This window comes from Heterodontus francisci, unplaced genomic scaffold (assembly GCF_036365525.1).
Source record: "Heterodontus francisci isolate sHetFra1 unplaced genomic scaffold, sHetFra1.hap1 HAP1_SCAFFOLD_542, whole genome shotgun sequence".
Lineage (NCBI taxonomy): Eukaryota > Metazoa > Chordata > Chondrichthyes > Heterodontiformes > Heterodontidae > Heterodontus > Heterodontus francisci.
In genome coordinates, this window is record NW_027140974.1 from 768,261 (window position 1) to 773,260 (window position 5,000).

The window sequence follows — 5,000 nt, forward strand, 5'->3', positions numbered from 1 at the left end:
CGACGGCAGGTGAAAGGGGCCGGTGCGCCGCGGAAGGCGACAGCAGTCCCGTCAGGCTGCACCTCTGCTCGGGCGAACGGCGTCAGGAAAAGGGGAGAGCACTTCCCCACCGATAGCTCCGGAACGCCCGGACCCATTGGCCCGCGGCACCGGTGGCTGCTAGAGGGGCTCCGGCGCCGTCAGCCGGGGTACGTCCCAGGCCGGCCGGACGGCGGGCAGCCGGAGGCAACGGCCTGGAACGGAGCCAGACTTGAGTCGTTCCGTGCCGTGGGCAAAAAGGCAGGGCTGCGGGTCAGCGCAGTTTGGCAAACCTAGCCGCAAGTGCGGGAAGGGCGGAGGAGCACACGGACGCCGCCTTCCCAAACTGAGCCCAAAGTGCCCAGGCATGCCCCCTTGATCTCGCCTAATCAGTGAGCCCAAAATAATTTCAGAGTGTGGAAACCTGATCCAAAAAGGTCGAAAAGAACGGCCAGAGATCAAGTCCGAAAGGGGAAATCAGTAACAAGCAAGCAGAGTAATCATTAACCAAAAAGCGCAAAATTATGTTAAAAGTGTGAAATCATTAACCAAAAAGTCGAAAATAATGTCCAGAGACCAAGTCCGAAAGTACAAATAATTAACCAGTAAGCAGAGTCATCATTAACCAAAAATCGCAAAAGTAAGTAAAAAGTATGAAATCATTAACCAAAAATCGCAAAAGTAAGTAAAAAGTGTGAAATCATTAACCAAAAACTCGAAAATAATGTGCAGAGACTAAGTCCGAAAGGGCAAATGGTTAACCAGTAAGCAGAGTCATCATTAACCAAAAATCGCAAAAGTAAGTAAAAAGTGTGAAATCATTAACCAAAAATCGCAAAAGTAAGTAAAAAGTGTGAAATCATTAACCAAAAACTCGAAAATAATCTCCAGAGACTAAGTCCGAAAGGGCAAATGGTTAACCAGTAAGCAGAGTAATCATTAACCAAAAAGGGCAAAAGTAAGTAAAAAGTATGAAATCATTAACCAAAAAGCACAAAATTAAGTTAAAAGTGTGAAATCATTAACCAAAATGTCGAAAACAATGTCCAGAGACTAAGTCCGAAAGGGCAAATGGTTAACCAGTAAGCAGAGTAATCATTAACCAAAAGGCGCAAAAGTAAGTAAAAAGTATGAAATCATTAACCAAAAAGCGCAAAAATATGTTAAAAGTGTGAAATCATTAACCAAAAAGTCGAAAATAATGTGCAGAGACTAAGTCCGAAAGGGCAAATGGTTAACCAGTAAGCAGAGTAATCATTAACCAAAAGGCGCAAAAGTAAGTAAAAAGTATGAAATCAGTAACCAAAAAGCGCAAAAATATGTTAAAAGTGTGAAATCATTAACCAAAAACTCGAAAATAATGTGCAGAGACTAAGTCCGAAAGGGCAAATAATTAACCAGTAAGCAGAGTAATCATTAACCAAAAATCGCAAAAGTAAGTAAAAAGTGTGAAATCATTAACCAAAAACTCGAAAATAATGTCCAGAGACCAAGTCCGAAAGGGCAAATGGTTAACCAGTAAGCAGAGTAATCATTAACCAAAAAGGGCAAAAGTAAGTAAAAAGTATGAAATCATTAACCAAAAAGCACAAAATTAAGTTAAAAGTGTGAAATCATTAACCAAAAAGTCGAAAATAATCTCCAGAGACTAAGTGCGAAAGGGCAAATGGTTAACCAGTAAGCAGAGTCATCATTAACCAAAAATCGCAAAAGTAAGTAAAAAGTGTGAAATCATTAACCAAAAACCCGAAAATAATGTCCAGAGACTAAGTCCGAAAGGGCAAATGGTTAACCAGTAAGCAGAGTAATCATTAACCAAAAATCGCAAAAGTAAGTAAAAAGTGTGAAATCATTAACCAAAAACTCGAAAATAATCTCCAGAGACTAAGTCCGAAAGGGCAAATGGTTAACCAGTAAGCAGAGTAATCATTAACCAAAAATCGCAAAAGTAAGTAAAAAGTGTGAAATCATTAACCAAAAACCCGAAAATAATGTCCAGAGACTAAGTCCGAAAGGGCAAATGGTTAACCAGTAAGCAGAGTAATCATTAACCAAAAATCGCAAAAGTAAGTAAAAAGTGTGAAATCATTAACCAAAAACTCGAAAATAATGTCCAGAGACTAAGTCCGAAAGGGCAAATGGTTAACCAGTAAGCAGAGTAATCATTAACCAAAAGGCGCAAAAGTAAGTAAAAAGTATGAAATCAGTAACCAAAAAGCGCAAAAATATGTTAAAAGTGTGAAATCATTAACCAAAAACTCGAAAATAATGTGCAGAGACTAAGTCCGAAAGGGCAAATAATTAACCAGTAAGCAGAGTAATCATTAACCAAAAAGCGCAAAAATATGTTAAAAGTGTGAAATCATTAACCAAAAACTCGAAAATAATGTCCAGAGACTAAGTCCGAAAGGGCAAATGGTTAACCAGTAAGCAGAGTAATCAGTAACCAAAAAGGGCAAAAGTAAGTAAAAAGTGTGAAATCATTAACCAAAAACCCAAAAATAATGTCCAGAGACTAAGTCCGAAAGGGCAAATGGTTAACCAGTAAGCAGAGTAATCATTAACCAAAAATCGCAAAAGTAAGTAAAAAGTATGAAATCATTAACCAAAAAGCACAAAATTAAGTTAAAAGTGTGAAATCATTAACCAAAATGTCGAAAACAATGTCCAGAGACTAAGTCCGAAAGGGCAAATGGTTAACCAGTAAGCAGAGTAATCATTAACCAAAAATCGCAAAATTAAGTTAAAAGTGTGAAATCATTAACCAAAATGTCGAAAACAATGTCCAGAGACTAAGTCCGAAAGGGCAAATGGTTAACCAGTAAGCAGAGTAATCATTAACCAAAAATCGCAAAAGTAAGTAAAAAGTGTGAAATCATTAACCAAAAACTCGAAAATAATGTCCAGAGACTAAGTCCGAAAGGGCAAATGGTTAACCAGTAAGCAGAGTAATCATTAACCAAAAGGCGCAAAAGTAAGTAAAAAGTATGAAATCATTAACCAAAAAGCGCAAAAATATGTTAAAAGTGTGAAATCATTAACCAAAAACTCGAAAATAATGTGCAGAGACTAAGTCCGAAAGGGCAAATGGTTAACCAGTAAGCAGAGTAATCATTAACCAAAAAGCGCAAAAATATGTTAAAAGTGTGAAATCATTAACCAAAAACTCGAAAATAATGTCCAGAGACTAAGTCCGAAAGGGCAAATAATTAACCAGTAAGCAGAGTAATCATTAACCAAAAAGCGCAAAAGTAAGTAAAAAGTGTGAAATCATTAACCAAAAAGTCGAAAATAATGCCCAGAGACTAAGTCCGAAAGGGCAAATGGTTAACCAGAAAATCCGTCGAATAATGTCCAGAGACTAAGTCCGAAAGGGCAAATGGTTAACCAGTGGAAGGGCGATCAAGCGGAAAAATTTGCCCCGGTTACCCGGGATGGAGTTCCAGAGGTCCGGCCAGAGTTGTCAAATTCGTCCCGCTGATCGGACGCTTGTCATTCGGGTGGCTGGGGGTTGGCGGGGTATCTGCACAGTAGTAGGAGGTGGCAAGTCGGGACTTGGACGTTTATTCCAAGAGTCCACCCGAGCCTCCAGGTCTGCAGAGACCGACCCTAGCTGCCGCCCAACCGACTTTTAAGCCTTTTTCGGATGGGGATTTTTTCCCATTTTCGTCCATTTTTCGGGTTTTCTGTCGGGCTTAATAGGCGGCAGCCTGACCCCCGGCCGAGGCGGGGGGCGCACTCTCCCTTGCGTAAGGGTCCGGATTTGCCCCGGAAAGTGCCCCCGACGGCCTCCCGACCCGGGTGCCTGCAGGGCGGGGGGAAAGGGTAGTCCCAGCCGCAGGAAATCATTAACCAAAAGACTTAGCCGTCGGGGCAGAGGCTAAGACCCGGGCTGGTGAAATCATTAACCAAAAGGAATGCACCCTTTTCCGAAAGTGCAGGCCGAAATAAGGCGAGCCTTGGGCCGGGAAGGCCAAAACCCCCAACTCATGGAAGTGTATGGGGTCGGACTCGGCGACTTTCCCGGGCCCCGAGTTGACCTTTCCCCACGGGGGCGGTCAAGTTGCTCCCGCCAAGAGGGCACGTTGCATTTGCTGCCGCTCTAGTCCCCGGGCTAGTTAATCAGTTGCCGTCGGAAGTCCCGATGCCGAAATGAAAAATGGCCGTTGCGGCGATTTGGCGCCTCATTTTCGGAAGGACTACCGGCAGGCAACCCGCCGAATTGACACTTGCGATTCGGGTGGCTGGGGGTTGGCGGGGTACCCGGAGATTTTCGGGAACTCGATTTTCAGAACTTTTGCTGGCAGCGGTTGCACTTGCAAAGTGGCCGAAGAAGTGCTCCCTCAAGGAAGGACCTTCTTTTGAAATAAAAGACCTTCCGAAGAGTGCCTGGAAGTCATTTATGAGCATTTAAGGGTAAATCTGGCGGACTTTCCATGCTCTGTTGCCGGCTCTGAAATATCGCACAGTTGGGTCTAGGCCGGTAGACTGGCTGTGAAAACAGACAAAGTGTTTTGGCGAGCGAGAGAAAACAAGGCCTTGGAACAGATTGGGGGGTGCGGAGGCACACCACACCCACAGGAAAAGAATTAATGAAAAAAAAACCAAAGTCTATGACATGTCTGTTGGTACAGTGAGAAAAGCAAAGAAGGGAGGCTGCGATGGCAGAGCAAAGCCGACCTTCATACAGATATACATGTCAAAGAAAGAAACTATGCCCGCAAAAGACTTGGTGCGAAATAACAAGGCTCCTTGTGAACGGTTATCTTTGTCTGTCAGGCGCAGATTGTGGCGGCGTCGCCTGGTTTCCTTGGGTTGCACTACATGTATGTCCTATTCTCAAACGAAAAGTGCGTGCCCAGAATTTTGTCCAAGTTAGGCGACGCACGCCGGCTGGCATCACCTCTCCGTGCGAGCGCCGAAAGCTTTGGTCGACCTGTTTGGCTACGCTGGTCGCGGTTGCTCCTTACAGTCATGGGGAC